We start from the raw sequence: 24,340 nt of genomic DNA, 5'->3' as shown, positions 1-24,340 counted from the left end.
ACCTACCTCTGACCCTGATCTCCTGCATACTCTTGGTAACCATATCATTTTTATTTGAACTTTTGGTTTATTTCATCATTTTGTGATTATGGTCATCTTGTGGATTAACCTTTTGTTATTTGTCTTTTGAAGGTGCTAATCCTCAGTTCCCATTCCTTCATTTCATTGCAGAGTTGAATTTTTATTCCTTAACATTCACGGACCGGCATGCTGGTCGTCCGGATTTATTACTCAACTTATAACTGAATAATAATGCTGCATTTATGACAACTGGGAACTCTGAATTTTCCAACAATTTTGCAACCTCAGCTGTTTGAGGTCAGGAAAAAATATATGCTCACTGTAAGCTGGTGCTTGTTTGGCTGCTGAGCACATATAGAAGAGTCTTTAAAAGTTTTATACTGTGGCTAAAAAGTTATTTGGTTAGTGCTTCATTTATTTTAAAAGTAAATGTAGGCTATAGAGATTCACCCTTAAAATAACCCTGAAAACTAATCAAGATTCTTGATCTTAACAACTTACCCACTAATCTCCATGTTTTAGTGATATTATACACAAAAACATAGACAGTCTGATTTTGCCATTATTCGATGTTTTAAGCCCAATTCACACCAAATACTAGTTAAAAATGTTTTTTTTTTCATCACAGTGGAACCTTTATATCAGATCCAATGCATTTCTTTTAAATGCTCTGAGAATCTGTGATGAAAATGGAAGAGGAGGAAGAAAGAACTGCACTTAGAAGGAGAAAAAGACAAGAGCAAAAACTGTATAGGACAAATCAGCATTATGTCACAAAAGCCGGGTGAATAATGCTGGTAGTAAATTGCAATAATAGAAGTTAACACATTTGAAATACCATCCTAATTTAGATTGTTACTCTTGTTGTTCATGTAATATTCACTGGCAACTTCATCTTAATCTGAACAAGTACAGTATTTGCTCAATTGCCGTTGGCTTCAGCTGCAAAGACAGAGGATCTATCAGTGAGATTAACACCTATAGCAGCTCTGTCTGCTTTTGAAAGCTGGAAAACAGAAAAAAAGTAAGTAAAAGGCTTTACATACTTGGGTATATCTGACATTATAGCTAACACCAACAACAACAAGATTTTACTGTTTTTGCCAGCGTTTGTCTGTTATGTTTGAATTTATTGTAATTTGTACCATAAATTGAGCTGCTTCCATACTGCCTGGATGCATCTCATCCACCCGGAAGAATAGCCAGCCATTATTTTTACAAGTGTTCTGATTTGGTCTTTAAAGAATGAATGATGAAGCTGAAAAATTTCAACTAATGTTGCCGTCAGTCAGTTTCTGACTTGATGTGAAAAACAGCATTAATAGGCATTTCATTTTTGTCTGTAAGAAGCAGACTCTGCGTGCAGGCCTTTACACTGCCATGTTAAAACGATGTTTTAGGATTCCAGCTCTGAGAAGCCGCAGCTCTTTGGACATTCTGACCTTCTGGGTGAGAATTTTGAGCTGGAGGGCTGTTCAAGTGGAGTTTTCCTACGTGGAAGTTGGAAACCTCACAGTTCCAACTTTATTATGAATGCAGCATTGGTCAACCTTTTTGCATTGTTCTTTTTGGAGTTGCTGAACAGTAGGCCTTAGGATGTGGATGTTAAGGGATTAAATTCGTTTTATCCTCATTTTTTTTGTTTGGTTCATTTGCATGTGCTACAGTCTTTTCTTCTCCTGAATTCTTTCATGTTTCTGAGGTGAAGCAAACAGTGTTTTCATGTTTTGCCATGTATTTGCTCATTATTGCCATGCTGCTGTCAACTTGATTCGTCATATCACTGGAATAGGAAGTAACTCCACTTGTATCCCAGACCAACTTAGTAAAAAAAAAAGGTGCTTTCTGAATTTAAGGATGGCTGCAAAATGAGCCAAGTGTACCATTGCGCACCTGCTGCTGTTATTTTGGGAATTTAATCCACTTCTATTTCAATTTCTTCTGAAGATGTGTCTGCAGAGCTTGCTGGTTTTCATTTATGAGCTGCATTTTTCTAATCATATAGTTTTAGTCATATAGTAAAAACCTCTTTTTGGCTTGGCCCCATTTTTTGAAATACTGTACTACATAAAGTGATATAAATTAAATATGCATAGCCAATTATTGCATAATTTATAACCATTTTGTGATGACCTTGTGGGTGTCTACATATGAGAACTGGTAAGTATTGCAATTACATAAAGGTTACAGCTTACATAGCTTGTCTTGTAAGTAATACATAATTTACTTTGGTAGTCTATTGAAAGTGGACAGTTTTATTGTGGTATTTTATTTTTTATGTTTTATTATGATAAAACAAGTCTTTCACATATTTTCACCTAATGTTTCTTTTAAGGTTGTTGGTTATCTGGAAGAGCTTGTTCTGTAAAAGGCTTGTCATGCTTTCCCTGCTGTGCTGGATTCAGAGTGGGTGGAAACTTCAGTGCACCCTCTGAATCCATGAAGGAGACAGCAGGTGATTTTTATTACCTGTTTGCCTAGTTGTTTGTTAATGGATATGACCTTCACAGAAGCATGTGCATGTTGTTTTACAGCTTATTTTATCAGTACAATTGCTGCACACATGCAGAGAAAAAAATCCATGCAAAAATAGATTTTATTACAGGCAGCAGATGCACACATGACCTCTGTGGCTATGGCCGTGGTTACCGTTAATTGACCATAATGGCAGCATTCTCTCACTTTATTGTTTAAATGTCGACTCTGTGCAGTTGTGTATGTACAGTATCTGACAAAAGTGACTGCACCCCTCACATTTCTGCAAATATTTTATATCTATTCATGGGACAATACTGTAGCAATGAAACTTGGAAATAACTTAAAGTAGTCAGTGTACAGCTTGTATAGCAGTATAGATTTACTATGCTCTGACAATAACTCAACACACAGCCATTAACGTCTAAATAGCTGGCAACACAATTGAGTACACCTAACAGTGAACATGTCCAAATTGTGCTCAGAGTGTCAATATTTTGTGTGACCACCATTATTATCTAGCACTGCATGAACCCTCTTGGGCATGGAATTCACCAGAGCTGCACAGGTTGCTACTGGAATCCTCTTCCACTCCTCCATGATGACATCACGGAGCTTGTGCTCCTCCTCCTTCTGCTTGAGGTTGCTCCACAGGTGCTCAATTGGGTTTAGGTCTGGAGACCTCTGGAGATGGACTTTAGCAGTCCATCACCTTTACCTTCAGCAAGGCAGTTGTCATCTTGGAGGTGTGTTTTGGGTCGTTATCGAGTTGGAAAACTGCCATGCGGCATAATTTCCAAAGGGAGGGGAACATTCTCTGCTTTAGAATGTCACAGTATATGTCGGAATTCATGTTTCCCTAAATGAACTGCAACTCCCCAGTGCCAGCAGCACTCATGCAGCTCCAGACCATGATGCTGCCACCACCATGCTTGACTGTAGACTGTAGACTGTGTCTTGGTACTCCTCACCAGGGCACCACCACACATGCTGGACACCATCTGAGCCAAACTAATTTATCTTGGTCTTGTCAGACCACAGGACATCGTTCCAGTATTCCATATTCTTGGAATAAGTGTCTTCAGCAAACTGTTTCCGGGCTTTCTTGTGTGTCAGCTTCAGATGAACATTCCTTCTGGGACGACGGCCATGCAGACCGAGTTGATGCACTATAATGGTCAGAGCACTGGCAGGCTGACCTCCCACTTCTTTAACCTCTGCAGCAATGGTGGAAGCACTCATGTGTCTATTTTTTGAAGCCAACCTCTAGATATGACGCTGAACACATGGACTCATTTTTTTGGTCAACCCTGGTGAGGCCTGTTCCAAGTGGAATCTGTTCTGGAAAACCACTGTATGACCTTGGCCACCGTGCAATAGCTCAGTTTCAGGGTGGTAGCAATCTTCTTATAACCTAGGCCATCTTTGTGGAGAGCAACAATTTCTCACATCCTCAGAGAGCTCTTTGCCGTGAAGTGCCATGTTGAATATCCAGTGGCCAGTATGAGCGAATTGCACTCAAAACACCAAATTTAACAGTCCTGCTCCCCATTCACACCTGGAACCTTGTAACTCTAATGAGTCACATGACACCAAGGAGGGGCAACAATACAATTGGATATGTTGACTGTGAGGTGTACTCACTTGTGTTTCCAGCTATTTAGACATTAAAGGCTGTGTTGAGTTATTCTGAGGGGATAGTAAATCTACACTGACTACTTTAAGTTATATCCAAGTGTCATTTCTGTAATGTTGTCCCATGAAAAGATATAATAAAATATTTGCAGAAATGTAAGGGGTGTACTCACTTTTGTGAAATACTGTATATGCTTTATATATACACAGCTGCACTTTGCATATTGTTCACTTTATTAGATACATGTAATTAATTTTGCTTAGTAGAAAAAAGGAATTTTTAGAACTGGAGATCAAAATTATTAAAAGCTATACAGAAAATGGGACTCCTGTGCAAGACCTGGTAGACCACCGTAACTGCCACCATCTACATCAATCTACATCAAATAGAACTTGAATGAATAAATTAATAAATAAAAAGAATCTGTCCATTCTTCCATGGTGGGAAAACAGCTCAACACTAAGGGTCTGAAAGGATGTGTAGCTGTCAAGAAGACCTCACTCAGGAAAGGAAATAGATAAAATAGAAATAACATTTTGCAAGTTGAATTCAAAAGCTGCTGGTGTTCTCAGAACAGTGGACTGACCAACCCAGAGTCCAGACCTCAGTGTCATGTGTTTGGTATTACGTGGATTCTGAGAAGCAGAAATTGCAACCAACTTCTTAGACTGAGTTTTGGAGGTGTTAATAATATCCCTGATTTCTTTGAAAAACTGAAAGCAACTTTCCTCTAAGGAATGGAAGATATAAAAAACAATAGAGAAAATAAATACTAAAAAATGAAATTACATTTAATTGTTGAGATTTATGTGTAAATTTCTTCCTTCCTGAGGCTAAAAAATGGATAACTTCTAAATGCACTATTTTTAATGGACAGTAATATAAAAGCAGCTAATATATATATTTTTTATTTTACCCAATTTTCTCCCCAATTTAATCATCTCCAATTCCACTTGCTAGTTAGGACTCCTCCAATCATACGATGCTATCAACACTAGGAGGGCAAAGGCTAGCACAAGCTTACTCTGAGACTTGTGAAGCGTTACCGCATTTTTCAACCTGCTGCTCACACAACGTCATTGGACGATACTCAGTGTTCAGGAAATGATTGTATCCTTTTACATTAAAAATGTTTAAGCATTTATAAAGTATGATTTTGCTGAAATGCTCCATATCAACCCATTCATTTTGGACTTACTCGGGAGCGCCCTCTAGTGTTTGAGGAAACCAGAAGACATTGCAGAGTAGTAATTCTCCTCTCTACAAGTTCTCTGCCATATATGGCTGTATCATCACCAGGGATCGAACTCATAATCTCCTGATGATAGGGCCAAAGCTTAGACAGTTGTGCCTCTCGGGAGTCCAGAAGCAGCTGATGTTTTAATCTCTAATAGTGTTTCTTTAAAAAATATATATTACCATAGAAATTAAATCACATCTTTACAGATGAGATGCTTGCTAGATAAATGTCCATACCAGCACCACACAGACTACTATGTCATTGTCACTGCTGTGAGAATGATCAATTGGCCAAATCATGTAACCATAATCATGTGGTGAGAAACTGATGATTGTTATACACAATATATTATACATAACAAAAGATGGACTATTCACAGTCTGTAAATGTACAAATATATGGTGGATCTATACGTCAGATGGACCTCTTAAACTATGCATATTGGCTCTGCTGAGTTCAGTGAATAGGCACAGCATCAGATTAGATCAGATGTCATTAACCTTCTGACCTGAAAGTGTATCTGTAAACTGTGTAGCTTTAAGCAGAGCTTAATACTCTACCTTGATATTGCAGTGTTTGACAGGATTATCACACTGTGGCATTCGAACACTGTGACAGCCCTGGGTGCTGTGTGTGTCTGGCCAGTGTGTGTCCAGAATAAGAGTGTGTCACAGCCAGATTAGAGCTGGCAGACGTGGAGAGAGGCCGGTCTGAAGGTTGCCACCCTGCGCTGTTGTCTTGCCTGTACACAGCAAAGAGAAAGCATCAGCGCTGGTTAACAGAGGGGGACATGCACGGCAATGCTATCGGCATTGTCACACATGCTTTATTCAGTCCTGTTTTTTTTTGTTTTTTTTTATCTTTCTTATTCAAAACAAGTGGCCCATGTCACCCCCTTGTACTGTAAGTAAGGCAGGGGTCCTGGGCTGCTGATAGCTATGCAGGCTGAGGGTCTGCTTGTTTCGACAGCTCCCCTCTAGCATGCACTAACAAGAGCCCATCAGGTTGACCCTGGATGCGCTCCCCTGCTGCTGTCTGCCTGTCTAGCATGGTGTTCCCTGCCTGCTCACGTTCCAGATGAGTGATAAGTGGCCAGGGTCAAACATGTTCTCTCTGTGTCTTATCAGGACATTCATGCACTTTTACACTGAACTTGATGCCCATATTAGAATTTTTGAATATGGGCTTCTTGTGGGAAACAGCAAATGTTAAGCCTTGTTCTAGCAACTAAAGTTGATTTGCTGGTGTGATTGGTGAATACTGACGCAGCCTGATGATGAGAGAGTCTGAATTCATTATTTATTCTTGCATTTTTACCACTATTTAATGGACACTCCAGCCAAAATGAAAAATCTGTTGTAAACAGTGGTGCCACGGTAGTCTCTAGAGTGAAATTTTCCAGTTCCACACCAGAACTGTCTTGGTGTGAATTTAATTACATTTTTTTAGCTGGTAAATGCAGAATGATAACACATAGCTAATGTTACTGCTAGGAAGCCACATATGTTGAGACATGTAACTAATGGTACCTGTATTTAAATCATCATTAAAATGGAAAGAATAGATTACGCAAACAAGAAGTAACTTGTTACCTGATGAGGAGAGTAAGCTTATAGCTGAAGTTAGCAAAGTTAGCATGCTTCCTGACCATCTAGACCAGAAGTGTCAAATTCAACCATCAAAAGGACCATATTCAAAAACTGCATAAGCACAATATAAGCTATGCTATTCGTTTGTTTGCTTGAGATACGTCTTTGCCAGATTGTTGGCGGATAAGGGTTAGGATGCACTTGGAAGGCTAGCAGTCAAGGTTGGTTGATACTACAGAGATTCCTAGTGGTTAAATGATGTTTTCGTGTAAAGCGTGCTAGGTATTGTGATGAGAGTGTTGAACAAATACATGGAAGTGATATAATGTTAATCTCTAGTTGTAATGCCCCTTTAAGTTAGCCAGTTTTAAGTACAATAGTTCCTCCCTATATTGTACAAGACTTTTGAGGGAGTAGGGATCCATTGTGGTCGCAGCTCATGTCATTTTTATTTGAACTTTTTGGTTTGTTTCATTTTGTTATTTTATCATGTTATTAAATCAAATGTATACATTATTTCCACATGAATAAAATATATTACACCAATATAATTTTGTCTTTCAGTTGATTAAACATATTTTATTCATGTGGAATGATGTACACATTTGAATCAGAGTTCCATACATTCATTTTGTCAGTGTAGCAATATACAAATTTATTAGCTTTCAGTTATTTAGTATGCGGATGGCTTCAGATCTACAATTGCTAATTTATTTTAACAGTTAATTCAACAGTCCTCTTTTTAAACTAGGCCAAGGTCAAGTGAGTCTGGACACCAAAATCTCTCTCTCTCTCTCTCTCTCTCTCTCTCTCTCTCTCTCTCTCTCTGACCCTCATTTGTATGGCTGGTTTTACGCGCTGCACAGCCCTGCCTGACCGGCTGTGTGAGGTGTATCGGATAGCAGGCGAGGAGGAGAGAGCCATTTCTCTTCCAGCGTAGGAGGATTCCTATAGCGTCATCTGCCTCTGCCGCTGCCCTTTAGTGAGATAATCCAAAAACAAGTTGGCCTTTTGATTAATGTAGTGCTCCCATTCCAACTGCCTTCAAATGGAGCCCATCACAAGAGGAATACTGAACAGACAGTGCCACCAGAGTGGGCAATAATGAGCGGCCGAAAAAGTAAATCAAAGGAATCAATCTACTTCTCCCCTCTCTGAGCTGGAGCCGCGAGCACTAGCGTATCTCCTGGCTCTCTTCACAAGATGGCTCTAATTAGCAGCCGCTTCGAAAGCCTACAGATATGGCACGCATGCTGCAGCCAAACATGAGGTTGTATTAAAAATAATGCCCCATATAAGATCCAATCTGCCTTTTATCTGTGCGTTGGGGCGGACGCGCAAGGAGCGCCTTTTAAAATCTCATTTATTTCTGCTGCGCGAGTGACACGGCCGCGCAAAGGTCGCCCACTTTGTTTTTGCGCTCAGAGGGGAAACATTCCTTGAATTGATTTGAGAGGAGCACTGACACAAATGTGCAGCTGGAAGAAGGTGTGGAAGAAGAGGGGAGGAAGGCGGATGGAAGTGGAGATTATGTGGAGGCCCACAGAGGCTCAGAATACAAATGAACGCTGGAGGATGGGATTGTGGTTCAGAGGTCTGCGGCGAGCAGACTGGCCATGCTGCTCTGCCGTAGCGCCTCAGGGCAAAGTAAGTTGAACACCCTAAAAATCATTTCTTAGATGATGTTCCTCCCCGACCACCAAACAAAATACAGTGTGTTTGATTTTACAGAAGCGTTATAGTTGAGCTTGCTCTTGCAGAACACTGTGAGCAGGGCTGTAAGTCAGCAAAGGCAGTTAGTTACATTGATTATAGAGAAAGCATCTCTATTATTTTTTATTATATTTATCTAATGTACACTTCAGTGACGCTCTTTAGTCATCACCAATTTGCATTATATTGTATAAGAGAGGAGTGGGGGTAAAACTTTTGGCTTATCCCAGAATAGAAGTCAGCCACCCTTCCTGAGCCCTTTGGTGTCAGACTGGGTTCAGGCTGATTTTACACAGCTGGCTCACATCAGGCTCAGGTTTTTTTTCTGTTGAGGGACTTTTTATTTGAAGGAATATGCATGTAAATGCATGTAAATGCTATGTAAAGTTCACTTACACTCATGCATATCTATCTATTCTATAGCTGTCTAGTCTACAGCTGCGTTTTAATAGCTCCAGAGTTTGAGGAGAGGGTGAACGTGTATCTGACTGAACTTCAGCAGTACATCAGTCACAGTCACACCAGAGATGATGAGAGGGATGTGTTGGGCTGGTGGAAAGGTCACAGCAGATCTGTCTCCTTGTTAAGCTCACTTGAAGTGTTAAGCATTTCTGCCAGTATGAGCTTTAGTGCAGCTAACAGTTGATCAGATGATTGTCAGTTCCACAAAAAATACAAATAAATGCTTTATTTTTATTACTATTATTATTATTATTATTATTATTATTAGTAGTAGTAGTAGTAGTAGTAGTAAGTTCAGGTGAGCATATTGCTCTTGTCAGATCAAAACCTTGTATCTCCAAAATAGTAACTTTACAGGAAAGGGAAAAGACATACTCTACTTTTAATGTAAGTGAATGGAACCAGAATTTTTTCAAGTAATTTTTGGTCATTTCTGTTGGTCTCTTCATCATGACATTTACACACAGTGTATAGGAGCAGGGGTATTTTCAAATTATGTCAAAAACTAAAAAAAATTGTGAGAAATGGAGCTAACAGGTTTTGATTACAACAACGATACTTTTAAAAATATTCTGTTTTCTGTTTGGGTCTTTAGGCCTCTGAATCGCTTGTTAATGTGTTAGTATTACAAGTGTGTTAAATAGCAGTTTATCCAACATTACATTTTTTGTCGATCAACTCAAGCACTGTAGCAATGTGCAAGTTTCAAATTTAGTCAAGCATGTTGGATTAAGTCTCAGAGTCGGCTACTAGTTGGGTTCAGTCTTTAGCTTCATGCCAGTGCAGATCTTGTTGTGGCACGTGTGGCATTTCTCAAATGTATAAAAGCACAGTGCACAAAATCACACTGAGCACACAGTAAACACTTCCTTTCCTCAGAGCTTCATCAGAGTGGTATTAAACCAAGTTCAGTATATTCTAGTTTGCTGTGTTGGTGACAAAGTAATGCATTGGTTTGCACATCTGCAGAAAAGAAAAGCATATTTTGCTGTGCTACCAGAACACAGTGGGAGCATGATTTTATTTGTTTTTAGAGACAAAAAGCCTGCCTAGACCAGGGAGAATAAGCACAGCTCAGAAACCTGGAAGTTTTTTTTTATTTTTATCTTATAATTTTGTAGTCTGTCATATGGTTTTGTAGTTTTTTTAAAAGGAATAATAAATCATGCCTTCACAGCCTGTAAATTGCTTCATATTAAAATAATAAAATAACTAAAGTTGCCCAGTCAACATGCTAGTTTTCCTTTGCTGTTGTTGTTATTATTATTATTATTATTATTATTAATAACATAATTTAGACTGATATGGACATTAACAGAAATCACTGAAGAAAACACACAAGTACAGATGTGCCCAATTTCTGACAACTTGTTTGCCAGTCGCAGGCGCTGAAATCACTGAATCATGAATCATACTACACTGTGTGCACAATTATTAGGCAAGTCTTATTAGGATTATTTTTATTAATGACCAACTACAGTGCTCTCGGTTAATCCAAAATGATAATAAACCTCAAACATGAATAAGAAAAATAAAGTGAAGTTTTGTTTTTCTTAGGAGAATCTCTATATGTGCACATTTATTGGGCAACTATAATGGTGCAGAATTATTACGCAGCTAAATGAAAAACACATTTTCCCATCTCACTTTTTTATTTTCAACTGGTCAAGTGAGAATTATAAACAAACAACTCAAAGCTTTCCAATGAACATTTCTGAGAAATAAAAAAAAAATTAGTGACCAATATAGCCACCCTTCTTTTCAATAACAGTGATAAGCCTTCCATTCATGGAGTCTGTCAGTTTCTTGATCTGTTGACGATCAACTTTTTGTGCAGCAGCAACCACAGCCTGCTGACACTGTTCAGAGAGGTGTCCTGTTTTCCTTCACTGTAAATCTCCCGTTTAAGAATTGCCCACAAGTTCTCAATTGGGTTCAGGTCAGGTGAGGAAGGGGGCCACGTCATAAGTTTTTCATCTTTAACGCCTTTACTGGCGAGCCATGCAGAGGAGTACTTGGATGCATGTGATGGAGCATTGTCCTGCATAAAAATCATCGTCTTTTTGAAAGATGCAGATTCTTCCTGTACCACTGCTTAAAGATAGTGTCTTCTAAAAACTGGCAGTAGGCTTGGGAGTTGATTTTGAGCCCATCTTCAACCCGAAAAGGTCCAACTAGCTCATCTGTACCCCACCTCCACATTGCTGGCATCTGACTCGAAGTGGAGCTCTGTCCCGTTACTGATCCAGCCATGGGCCCATCCATCTGGTCCGTCAAGAGTCACTCTCATTTAATCAGTCCATAAAGCCTTTGAAAAATCTGTCTTCTTCTTGGACCAGTCTTCACTTCAGCTTATGTGTCTTGTTCAGTGGTGGTCGGGTTTCAGCCTTCCTTACCTTGGCCACGTCTCTGAGCACTGAACATCTTGTACTTCTTGATACTCCAGCTAGGTTGCAGTTCTGAATTATGACAGAACTGGAAGATAATGGGTTCCTGGTAGCTTCATGCTTGATTCTTCTCAAATCCTTGGCAGTTATTTTGCGTCTTTTTTTCTCAGCACGTTTCTTGCGACCCTGTTGACTATTTGCAACAAAATGTTTGATGGTTCTGTGATCTCGCCCCCAATGTCTTAGCAATTTCAAGAGTTCTGCATCCCTCTGAGAGACTTTTGGTAATTTTTAACTTTTCATAGTCAGTTCAATCTCTTTTTTGGCCCATTTTGCCTAAAGAAAAAAGCTGCCTAATAATTATGCACACCTTGATATAGGGTGTTGACCTCCTTAGGTCACACCCTCCCTCATTACACAGATACACATCACCTGCTATGCTTAAATCCATTAAGCATTCAAGTTTATCCAGCTTGGAGTTAGAAAATATGCCTAAAAATGATAATATGGTCAAAATACCACTTGCCTAATAATTGTGCACACAGTGTATTTTTAAGAGAAGGTAAAAGAATCCATAGAAAGAATCGTGAAATAAAAGTACAGCGCTACTGTAGATAAGGAGATCCAGTGGTGGTGTTTGCACTAGGCAAATGTAGGCAGCCGTCTCAGGACCCCATGCGTTAAGGGCCCCATGAAAATAAATGTTAGATTATAGTGTGTGTTGATACTGATTACTAAAGATATATACATTTTGGAAATAGCTGTTATTTACAGTCATAGTTGTTGTTATTTTCAGTTATTGTAATCACCAAACCTAGTCATGTACATAATGGAGTATTACATGTTATTACGTGATGGTAGACTGGCATGAACAAGGCAGTAAAGTGATCTAAACTACGGAGAGGAGATATTTTTTTATGTTGAAAAGTAAAATCTAATAGTTATCCAAGTGCAGCAGAGAAAAGTTAAAAGAGGGAGGAAAGCAAAACGTTTGTTGCTACACTCCCAAAGCTAACAATGTTGGTTCAGTAAGAACTGAATGCTGTGCAAGCTCAGCTTGTATTGTTAACTCCAGTCTTGGGATAATTAAAGTGAGCCGTTACAAGTTACTAAGTACTTCTCTCAAACTGTAATGAGATTAAATTACTTATTTAATTTCATATTCATTATTTACCACAGGTTTACTCTGCCAAATTTAAATTGGCAGATAATTGTGCCTTTTTAAAGCATAATTTCTTAAAACAAGCAGTTATTTGCCAATAGTAAGATAATAAAATTACTTGAGACAGAAAGTTTCGGTATAAGTTACATAATCTAATAACATTCTTGAGTCTCAGAATGAAAAATATTTGATATCGGCTCGATTTAAGACTTGCCAAGATCTAACTTTTTACAGTGTGCCACTCACAGAACTAATTTGAAAATGTGCATCAAGGGTTCCCCGTTCCTGTCTTTTGCCTAGAGCGCTAGAATCACTAAATCCACCCCTGAGGAGATCTAACTATGCTTAACAGAAATGGCTCTATTTGATTAATTGACTAATAAATGTTATGCAAAATTGACTCTTGTGAAACCTTAACGTCTTGGTAATGTGTAACACATCGTTTTCCTTCCTACAGACGGGAACCCTTTAAAAGGGTCAAATTCAATCAATGGGTTCACGCAGGCATATCACAAAGGACCCTTCGACCATATGAGCCCCTTTCATTAGAAACCCCACTCTATTCAATTCCTTCTTTCTCTCCACTTAATGGCTGAGCCTCTTCATCCGCATTTACTGTTCATCTTCTGGCTGCCACTGGTGGCTGCTCCCAGCCCTTCTCCCTCATCCGTTACTGTTTTGTTAACTTCGGTGTTGTATTTCAAGCCTTGATTAGATGCCACTCAATTAAAAGCACGTTAGTGCTGGGGGAGTGGGTTGCCATGGTTGCTGCGCGGAAGCCAGAGAGCCTCCATGGTGCTTGCCTGGAGTGATCTAACAAAAACCCTATGGCAGAGCCCGGGGAGCAGACCAGGAAAGTTTTGCACCAAATTAGTGACAGATGAAATTAATTAAAACGGTATGTGCGTTAAGAAGGGAGGAAAAAATAAAGCAGGGTGTCACAGAGGACTCTCACAGATTTGAAGCTAGCTCATAGACAGGCCAGGATTAATCCAACTCCCCTAATATGCAGTAGATTGGTGCTCCCCCGGTGCCACAGATCAGGTAAGGCCCAGTGAAGCACATACTACTCTCTAAGTGCTTCATTATTTTACCCTCAGATTTCGCAGCCTGGCATTGATTTAATAAGGTCTGATACATTTTAGTGCTGTGTTGCGGTTCATATATAAGGTGTTCTTTTTTTTTTGTCTGCAGAACGCTAAATTTTGTTCAGTCAACCTCAGTCAAGTGAATGCAAATGAAAACTAAGTGAAATTAATCTGGTTTGAAGGGCTCTTGCTGCGACTGGGATAGAAATGCACAAAATAAACAGTGTTAAACCAGTTCGCATTGGACCCTTTGGTGTTAATATGGCAAATTAAGCTGCCCGAGCCGCTCAAATGAATTTTCAAAAGTTTTTTGAAAGTTTACCTTTCAAGTCACTCTACTCTGCGCTTTAAATTAAAGGGTCGCTACTCAGCCATTTCCCTTGATAAGCCTATAAAAAACATATTTCTACCTGTCTTCATGCAAAACAGAAGGGAAAAAGAATGGCGCACCAGCAGTAGGTGAGAAATACCTGTTCTCTCTGGCTACTCTTGGATTGTTGTACTTTTATTCCTCCATTTTTTTTTTTTTTATTTTTTTTTTTGGCTGGCTTGCTAAATGGCACACTGTTGTCACGTTGACCTATGGATTGATGGATGGTGTGGGATCTCCCGTAGCACGAGGAACGGATCGTGGCCAAGTAGAAAACGAGCTTTTCGGGTCATGTTTGGCTTTCAGCTCCAGCAGATTTGTGAGTGCTTAATCGTTGGGGAGAAAACCGGGAGCATGTCTGGCTTCCCCCAATCTGCTCCATGCCACGTCACTCTCCACCGCCACCTTTGAGTGTCACATTCACACCGCTTGCACACCTGAATAATATGGAGATGATAAATGGCCAGGCGCTGTGACCTTGTAAACTCGTGTAGTATGTGTGGTGGGGGATGACTGGACGTATGCTGTCTGCTAGGCCTCAGAGCCTCTCTGGCGCACGCCCTTACACACGGTGTCTAATCAGCGCTGTAGGCGTTTTATGATTTCATGGTGTAAATGAATGTATTGGGACTGTAAAATATGTAGTCACGTTTTTAGATGCACAGTGGAATGGTGAAGTGGCCAGGCCTCATCTACATGAACACTTATGTTGCTGAGCCATCTCAAATCAAGATGAAACTGAAATGGAATAATCAATTTGGCCGACGCTAATCCTGTCTCTCTGCGGCATCCTATTGATTCCACTCTGGCCATGGGTTTCTCAAGAAACCAAGCAAGACCAAGAAACCCTGAAAGGTCACAATTCAATGTTTGTTGGAGAGAAACTCCATTATTGCACACAGGTTTTGAAGGCACGTTTCACAGCCTTAAAAAATGCCATATTCTGCAGAATATGTAATAAGAAAGAAGACAATACATTTACATGCATGCAGTTGTTCAATAAAAGACTGCTACACTGCAAAAATGGTATCTTGACAGGTGCAATTATTTTAAATATTGCCAATATATACAGTTGTATGCAAATGTTTGAACACCCCCAGTCAAATTATACAGAACATCCTCTATAAGGAAGAAACTAGAATATGGTATTTTTCTGAAAATAGTGCAAATAGTTTGTTTTGCTGTGTTTAACCAATTGGGGAAAAACAAACTAAAATATGTGCAGGAACTTTTCCACAGACCACAGTTAGTTTTTTATCTTTTTTCCAATATGCTAAATTCAGCAAATCAAAAGCAATTATGTCTAAAAATGTGCAGAAGCGTGTTCTCTGTAGAGGATATGTACTTATTTTCATTAATATGACATTATGACATTGAAACAGATTATCTGAGATGTGGAGTAAGGTTTTAGGAACTAACGAGTCAAAATTTGTGATTGGAATGACTTGAGAAGCAGAAAATGCCATCAAGTTCTAAGACTGAACTTGTGTGGAAAAACATGCTTTTAGGTTTCTTTGAAAAGCTCTGTAAGCAAGTCCCCTCGAGTAGAAGAGGGGAAGCCAACTATGAAAAAATAGATATGTTTATTTTTTGTGTAATTTTCTGTTAAATATGTTATGTACATTTTTCCTTTGATGCTGACAAATTAATAACTTGTACTTAGTGTCTGTTTTGTGTGGAAATTACCTCTGATTGGTCTCTGATATTTGCACAGTACACAGTTTTGTATAGAAATTGATTTTGTTAGGGACATTGTTGTTTTTTGTGAAAAAGAGAAAGTACCAGTGTGTCTGTCCTATAAACGGTAATATCTGGCACTGCTGATCTTTAGTATTATGAGTAGATTTGGGTGTGCATTGACATCTTTGGTGAGATAAATATGGGCCTTTATGCTGGAGAATTGGATGTCAGTTTTTAAAGGGAGTGTAAAGGATAAAGAAACCAGTGAATGCAACATTGAAAGATGAAGGACAGATCAGGTTTTTGACAGCTTTGATTTAGGAATGAGCTTTACAGAGACAGGAACTTTGAACTTTTTTTGGGTGTCTGATGTTCAGTTTTTTCAGAAGAGAATGGAAATACAAACCTGCTTCTTTGAACTTCTGCATTTTTGTTTGTACAGTGATTATTGTAGCCACTGTTCACAGAGAGCAGATGTGTGCTGCTTCGCTTGGCTCTGATTCAGGACAGTTGGATAGTTCCGGTTTGGTCACGGCAACCAATATACCTGTCAGGCATATTTTATGTAAAACAGACAGGTATTATTGCATTATGAATTCATTGCAAATGTCAGTTAGTGGCTGGGCTTGTAGGGGTCTTGTAGAAAGTCACATTTCCATAATATATCCTTGCATTACACATAGTGTGTGGAGACCCATCTCCCAGCATGAATTTCTAACATGATTTCTTCTCTCCTCCATCTTTTGCTCCGTCCATCTCCCCCGCGCTTATTCAAACCAGCTAAATAATGGAGTTTCTGAATAGCTGATGATGCTGTGTGAGAGATGTGTGCTGCTTTGCCACCTGTCTGCACGTGGCAGGGTGCGGGGAGGGCAGAGAGGGTTTCCGCACAAAATAAATGGCACGGGAGAGCGGACGCTGCAGGTTAAAGTAGGGAGGGAGAGGAGCAGCGGACAATTCCACTCACCGCTGTTGGGTCAATATAAAACCTCATTACGGGGGTGTCATAGAAAATTTGTGCACTTTCTGCTCCATCTGGCAGCAATTTTGCTGGATAAGCACCACTCTCATTTGCCCATTTTAAGCATTTCGTTAAAGAAAGCCTCACAAACAGGAACCCATCACTTGCAGCCTCAGGGCCCTGGCGGGGGGAAAATCCCTCCAGCCGCCCCGAATCAGCCTCTGCCTGTGTGTCTTCTGTACTGGTAGTGTGTGTGTGTGTGTGTGTGTGTGTGTCAGAGGGAGACAGTATGTGCTAGCGTGTCTGTAAGGAGAGACCAGGCATTTCACACAGGCTGAGCTTTGACACCCACAGTTAACCCTGTAATTAATCCCCTAATAACCTAGTTAGTATGCTGCTGTGCGAGCTCTTTTGTATATGTCTGGTTTCTTACTGCAGTCTCTGCTTATACACTGCCTCCCACTCTAATGTACATTTCACTCTTTTCTTTGTCAACTTTACCGTAATTCTTGAAAGAGCATTTATGGATAAAGATGCTCGCACAGGCTGTAGGCACGGGATGACTCATTCCTTTGGCTAAGATTGGAGTTTTACTACATTCTTTCCTACAAGTTAAAGTGTCTGATAGAGTTGATGTGTTCAGCAAATTTAGAATGCAGTAAGAAAAGTAAATATAGCAGCAAGTGGCAATTAATGGGGTCCAAGCACCATTTCGCCATAGGCCCCATTTTTGCATTTGCAAAACATTTAGGCAAAACATTTAACATTACGTTTAGGATAATGAGTTCTGTTTAAGGTAACACACACACAAACTTAATATGGCTTTTTTTTATTTTAGTGTACATTTTCTATTTATTTGCTGAGTTTAACATATTGGGGGAAAAAAATAAGACCTAGTATATAAAATGTGCTATAACTTTTGCGCAAGCCACATTTTCCCAATATGTTAAATTCAGCAAGTAAACAGTATTTGTGTTTTAAAAGTATACAGGAGTGTGTTCCCTGTAGAGGATGTTTTATTTTTAAGAGCGTAATTTGAACAGGGGTGTCCATACATTTGCCTACGACTGTATTTGTCAAATTTTCAAATTCATTCACTTACTTGCTCACTTTTAGCAGTTTAAAGATTCTCCAAAAAAGGGAGCTATAAGAACTAGTTTTTATGCACATTATTGAAAGGGAGGAAAATAGTATGGACCCACACTAGAAGGAACTTACAAATGCACATTGTGTGTAGTCACAAACGGAACAAAGTCAATGCCCAGAAACACTCCTTACATAGCACTATGAATGCAAGCTATACTTGCAGTATGACAACAACCTTTACTGATTTGGGAAGCATTCGGCATAATTGTACTTCAGCTAAATTATAGAGAAGCCCATAGGCAAAAAAAGGGAAAATGTGGTGCTTCACATCAAAGACACTGTGTCCTTCTTCACCCTGTTATCTCCTCAATGTCAGTGCCAATTTCCAACTGTTATTAAGGCCTCCCCTTCATACAATAACCAGTCTTGGGCGATAAGGGCCAGCATGCTAGCTTCTTTGCCACACATGCCTAATTATTTCTTCTTATGCTTGGAGGAGAGCTCTGAACAGCTCAGTTCTCTAAATGTGACCAGACAGACACCTGCAATCGGCCACCATCACTCTACATCGACAGGGAGCGAGAGCATCAGGGCCAATTGCACTCTTGGGGACTCCTGGCCACAGATGACTGTGGCATCCTTGGGAATCGAACTTAGGTCCTGCCGAAAGAACGCAACCTTCTTAGCCGATTGCACCTCTCGAGCCCCCAATACGTGGGCATTTTTCTTTGTCCCATTACCTGTTCAAAATTGATTCCTAGGGGGTCGATTGCAATGAGCATGGCTCAGTGCACGATAACCATGGGATTTCAGACCTCTGTGATAATGGGAGATCTCCCTCCAGCAGTGCTCGATTGCTTGATTTCAGTTGGTCTCACTTGGTGTTGGAATAAGTGCAACTGCTGTGAACTTTGGTATAAGTTTAGTTAAACTACTGTAGGTCTGCCATTTACTGTCTGCTGATGGAAACACCTGCAGCATTTTTTCCTGATTCTTCATTTTCTCTTGAACTTCTTGCCGGGCAGCTTTGTTCTAATTTGGACAAAATAACTTTCCCTTTCCAGTTCCCTGTGAGCCAGTGTGGTTGCGCTAAAAGCTGTAGCATAGAGCCTGAGGAAAGTATGGAAATGCTTAGTCCTAATTAAATTGTGGTATGAGCCAAGTATTTGAAAGCACAAATTGTATATCATAACCTATAAATCAGGTCTAATGTCAATGATGATAATAACAACTACAACAAAAACACAACACTCATGTTTTATTGTACTTTTTTAATACCCAAAGCACTACAGAGCAGAGAAGACTGTTACAGTAATAATAAACAAAATAGCAATGTACGACACGCACACGAGAAGCTATGCATATGAATCCATATCGTGGACAGCATAATCATTTAAGCGGCAGAGGCAGTAGAAGTGAGAAATGAGCTAAGATAAAAGGGTGAAATGAATAAAATATGATAAGTAAAACAAAATACATGCACTGAACACAAATGACAACAGCTGGGAAGCATCAAGGCAGCCTTAATGAGCGAGAACAGCCACTACACAAGCAAAATTACAACAAAGTTGAGTAAAATGAATAAAATAAGTACTGTCTAAATACTTACTGGCTGTAAGTGACACAGTTATAACTACTCAGTGCTTTATTGTGTATTCTGAGCAGGCTGTTTTGCCCAGCTTGTGGTACAGTCTGTAAATTTTGAAGAAGGAAAAAAAAATAAGAAAGAAAAACAATAGAGTGTGCAGTGTGGCCATACTGAGAGGCTTCTCTGTTTTCATCTGCGTGTGCAGTGGAGACAGTGGTTTGCAGACTGCACACAACAAAGTGCTTGAATAATACATGATCTGATAAAAGCCAAATGTGCAGAAAATGCTGGAAAGGTCAGTAAGATCCGTGGCCATAATTACCGAGCGAAAATTGGCCAACACCTCCCTAATTAAACCGTAGACAAATTTCCCCCTCTGTCCAAGCGCTCTACCACTGGCCTGCATATTAATCAAGGGGGGGGAGTGTTTGGAAAAGGCCGCCCTTTCGCTGTGTTAGTGTGAGGCCGTCCTACCCCCTACCCTTGACTGCGTAAGCTGGACTGGAGATTAAAAAAAAAGAACAATGAAAAATGAATAGTTGGCATGCAGCGGAGGTTGAGTGGCTCCCTGCTGTAGAGGGACAGTAGCAATCAGCTCTATTCTAATTAGAATGAGGAGCCTTTTCAAAGCTAGGCCTCAGTCAGGGAGAGAGCCCTTTTTTTGAAGAGTGTGTGTGTGTGGCTGTTTTGTATATGCAGTACTGTGCAAAAGTCAGAGACCACCCATGAATTATTTCATTTCAAGTCAAAACAACCATTAAATACATGCTGTTTGCTTTTACCATCAGAAAAAAAGCAGAGAAAATAATAATAATAAAAAAATATATATATATATACACTGCTCAAAAAAATAAAGGGAACACTTAAACAACACAATATAACTCCAAGTAGATCAAACTTCTGTGAAATCAAACTGTCCACTTAGGAAGCAACACTGATTGACCATCAATTTGACATGCTGTTGTGCAAATGGAATAGACAACAGGTGGAAATTATTGGCAATTAGCAAGACACACTCAATAAAGGAGTGGTTCTGCAGGTGGGGACCACAGACCACTTCTCAGTACCTATGCTTCTGGCTGATGTGTTGGTCACTTTTGAATGTTGGTGGTGCTTTCACACTCGTGGTACCATGAGACGGACTACAACCCACACAAGTGGCTCAGGTAGTGCGGCTCATCCAGGATGGCACTTCAATGCGAGCTGTGGGAAGAAGGTTTGCTGTGTCTGTCAGCATAGTGTCCAGAGGCTGGAGGCGCTACCAGGAGAAAGGCGATGTGGAGGAGGCACACACACCAGGAGATGTGCAGGAGGCCGTAGGAGGGCAACAACCCAGCAGCAGGACCGCTACCTCCGCCTTTGTGCAAGGAGGAACAGGAGGAGCACTGCCAGAGCCCTGCAAAATGACCTCCAGCAGGCCACAAATGTGCATGTGTCTGCGCAAACGGTTAGAAACCGACTCCATGAGGATGGTATGAGGGCCCGACGTCCACAGATGGGGGTTGTGTTCACAGCCCAACACCATGCAGGACGCTTGGCATTTGCCAGAGAACAGGATTCGCCACTGGCACCCTGTGCTCTTCACAGATGAAAACAGGAGATCCCTCAGGAGACCATCCGCCACCTCATCAGGAGCATGCCCAGGCATTGTAGGGAGGTCATACAGGCTCGTGGAGGCCACACACAATACTGAGCCTCATTTTGACTTGTTTTAAGGACATTACATCAAAGTTGGATCAGCCTGTAGTGTGTTTTTCCACTTTAATTTTGTGTGTGACTCCAAATCCAGGCCTCCATTGGTTAATAAATTTGATTTCCATTGATGATTTTTGTGTGATTTTGTCGTCAGCACATTCAACTTTGTACAGAACAAAGTATTCAATGAGAATATTTCATTCATTCAGATCTAGGATGTGTTATTTGAGTGTTCCCTTTGTTTTTTTGAGCAGTATATATATATATATATATATATATATATATATATATATAAAAATACAACTAAATATTTTCAGTATTAGTGGGGCTGAACAATGAATAATTTTTATATCGAAATTGCCATTAGAAATAGTGAAGATTTCAAATAATAAGAGCTACAATTTTATTCAGTGTTGCCTTAAATTGAGGTTGGGAACTGGCAGTCTGGCAACCTGAATTCAGGATTCAAGCCTACAGCATGAAAAATGTGCTGATGTTCTTGAGATATTTTCCACACATTATTCAGCCCTAATATGTATTATGCCAACCATTTACTAAAGCATCCATTCCTTTTAGTACATTTTCAGTTTTTCAAAGAAATCTGCAGGGATGTTCTTCCATCTCCCCAAAATTTAGTCTTAGAAGTTGCTTGTGTTTTCTGCTTCTCACAATCCAAGTACACCAAAGCACATTCAGTGATGTTGAGGTCTGGACTCATTGTTCTGAGAAGACCATTTGTCCATTGTTCTGAGAAGACCAGCAGTTCTTTATTTGATTGCAATTTTTCCTTTCAGATTCAATGTTGAGTTGTCTTCTCACAGTGGAAAGACGTACAGAAACACCTATGGATTTTTTTTTATCTGAAGAGAAGAGCTTATAGAGAGGAGTTTATATATATATATACACACACACATGCCACAGTTCATTACTACATGCTTTTTAAATATAGTATGGATATAATCAGGTAATCAGTACCACACTGAACAACAGCATGCATCACACAAAAAGGCAGATTTAGATCAAATATAGCCAGTAAGCAGCAAGTGTTTAGCAACTGCATGAACTGTATGTCCTGTTTGATATTTGTACTTAATTCTTTTTTTCTTTTGTCTTGTCTTGTGTAGTTTTTATCTGTCATTGTTTTGGATGAATATTTTGTTTCTTTTTTCTTTTTTTTTTTTTACCTTAATTTTTCTTTTCGAGCTGCTGCTAATGCAACATCATTAATTCTGTTGCTTTAGCTAAGAGATGTTTGCATTGGCTAGAATCACTTTGAGGTATAGAGGTAAAAGTTTGGACGTCCGACTCACGCATCGAGAGTGAAGCCAATTGCTTTCTCGGACTTCTGACCACAGATGGCTGTGGTGTCGGCAGGGATGGAGCTTGTGAGTCTCTCAAGACGTTTCTGTTTGTTTTATTTATTTATTTATATTAGTTTATTTTTGCAAATGGTCAGTAAAAAGATGAAAATCATTGTGCTCCTGGTTTCAAATAGCCTTAACTCAATATATGTATATATAGCACCAAAAATGGCTCTGCTATTGTTACAAGCTTGACATTGTAACAGTAGAAGAACCCTTGTTGGTGCTAAATAGAATCATTTTCAAAAAGGTTCTGTATAAAACCATATACACATTCTCTCTTAACCTGAGGAACCAATATCACCATGCAAAGAACTGTTATAGCATGAAACAGTTTTATATAGAACTCATGGTTCTAGATAGAACCATTTCTTTCACTAAAGAACTCTTGCAGAACCTTTTTAAGAGTGTTTAAAATGTGGCAAATCTCTACGCAAAAACAAAATATTGTTACATATGAAGTACATCTTGAAGTACATCGCCCACCCTTACATTCCAGCCCCAGTTTATGCTGTTTACCTCCAGCTTGGTGTCTCAGGGTGGGTGGTTTCTTCAGGCTGAGCAGACATTGATAATGCACGCGTATGTTTGTGTGTGTGTGATCCCAGATCCTCAGTTGGCACTGTGCTGAGTGGGACTGATAGTCTGGGAGGGAGTGATGTCTGAGCCATGATGAAAGGCGTGATCAGTGCGCTCACTAAATATGACACCGATGAGGCACCAGCACGTCGTCACAAACAGTCTCCAGACCAGCCTCCACAGTTGCATCTGGTTAATAATAAAGCTCTCCTCGCCCGTGCGGCGCTCGTATGGGTTTGAGTTGCGCCGCGGCCAGCCCATGGCGCTGGATTGATTGGCTGTGGCTGTGAAGGAATCATATAGTGGTGGTGTGTGTTTTCTCCCTCCTCTGGCTTCAGTGCACTTGACAGGCAGCCATCAGAGAGAGTGTTTTACAGATCCCACAGAGCCTGCTGACTAACTGCACATGACCTCCAGCATTGAATGATGAATGGCAAAAGAAGCCCCTCTCATCCATCGCAGCCTCACCCTCTCCACCGCCCGCACGCTCTCTGTCTGAAATGCTGAAAAAAGACTCCACTACACTTTTAGCAAAAAGGGCTCTATATAGTACCAATAAAAAAAGCTTCTATGTAGTTTAACAATAGTGGCAATAGTGGAACCCTTTCTAGTGCTGTATAAAGGTAGTGTTATGTTCTTGAAAGCAGTACATCAATGTCACTGTCCTAAAAAAGTGACTCCATGTTTGTATGAAAATTTCTTGATGAATGAGCCAATAGAAATGCTCTATATGTGCTTGGATTAAGCTCTCTTTACATTAACTTACATTAAAAAGTGAAGAGTGATTTTGCTGCCTCCTGTAAAGTTTGAAAATACTTGATTTTTTTGGACAGCAACCAAATATAACAGGTTATCTGTTTTATTAGGTCCATTTTTTTAATGTTCATCATGTTTGTTGTGATCTTATCTCCTTGTGTCCCCAAAACGGTAACTTCACAGGAAAAAAGGAAGGAAAAGATCTTCTTAACTTATGATGAAAGCTAATGTGACAAGATTTGTTTTGAACCAGTTGGTCATTTCCTCATGAAATGCTTGCACAATTTAAAGGGGAGCTGCCTTTTTTAACAACAACAAAATACAACATAAAAGGAGATACAAGGTTTTGTCCTGACAAGGACAGTATGACATACATGACTGTATAAAATAGCTATCTTGTTTATTGTTTTATTAGGTCATTGAATTGTCCGCAGTTGTCCAGACTAAAGCACCAGCTGCTTGCACACTGTATGTTGCTATGAGAGAATTCT

At 39.8% G+C, this 24,340-nt stretch overlaps 1 protein-coding gene and 1 long non-coding RNA gene across 8 annotated transcripts in view; both read left to right on the top strand.

Moving 5' to 3' along the window:
- Positions 1–24,340, top strand: part of camta1a (calmodulin binding transcription activator 1a) — a 589,880-nt gene that overhangs the window by 90,336 nt on the left and 475,204 nt on the right. The gene's annotated exons all lie outside the window — the stretch shown is intronic.
- On the top strand, positions 2,319–23,799 carry LOC119264068. The gene is made up of 3 exons (XR_005130749.1): positions 2,319–2,476; positions 22,395–22,538; positions 23,123–23,799. It is a non-coding gene; the product is annotated as an uncharacterized LOC119264068 (long non-coding RNA).

Source organism: Pygocentrus nattereri, chromosome 9, assembly GCF_015220715.1.
Source record: "Pygocentrus nattereri isolate fPygNat1 chromosome 9, fPygNat1.pri, whole genome shotgun sequence".
In the NCBI taxonomy this organism is placed as follows: Eukaryota; Metazoa; Chordata; class Actinopteri; order Characiformes; family Serrasalmidae; genus Pygocentrus; species Pygocentrus nattereri.
Note: the sequence above shows the minus strand (reverse complement) of the source record. Positions and strands in the feature narration are given on the sequence as shown.